Raw genomic sequence first — 630 nt, 5'->3', positions numbered from 1 at the left:
CTTCCAACTCTGCTATTCTATTCTATTCTGTTCTGTTCTTCCTGTTCTATTCCATTCCATTCCCCATATTCTATTTTCTATTCTATGCTTAATCTATTCTGTTCTGTTCCATTGCATTCCATTCCAATCCCATTCCATTTCATATATTTTATTCTGTTCTATTCTGTTCTTTCTCTTTTCTTTATTCTCTTCTCCTCTCCTCCCTCTCTTCTATTCTTCTATTCTAAATTCTATTCTCATCTCTTCTTTCTATTCTTGCCTCTCTTTTCTCTATTCTATTCCATTCCATATTCTATTCCATTCCATTCCATTCCATATTTTCTATTCTATTCTATTCTATTCTATTCTATTCTATTCTTATTCTATTCTATTCTATTCTATTCTATTCTATTCTATTCTATTCTATTCCATTCCATTCCTATTCTATTCTATTCTAATTCTATTCTATTCTATTCTATTCTATTCTATTCTATTCTATTCTATTCTATTCTATTCTATTCTATTCTATTCTATTCTATTCTATTCTATTCTATTCTACAATCCTATCCTGTCCTATCCTATCCTAATTCTATTCTATTCTATTCTATTCTATTCTATTCTATTCTATTCTATTCTATTCTATTCTATTCT

Source organism: Vipera ursinii (genome assembly GCF_947247035.1).
Source record: "Vipera ursinii genome assembly, contig: SUPER_Z_unloc_2, whole genome shotgun sequence".
NCBI classification, from domain to species: domain Eukaryota; kingdom Metazoa; phylum Chordata; class Lepidosauria; order Squamata; family Viperidae; genus Vipera; species Vipera ursinii.
The sequence above is the reverse complement of the archived record's forward strand: the minus strand, read 5'-3'. Positions refer to the sequence as shown.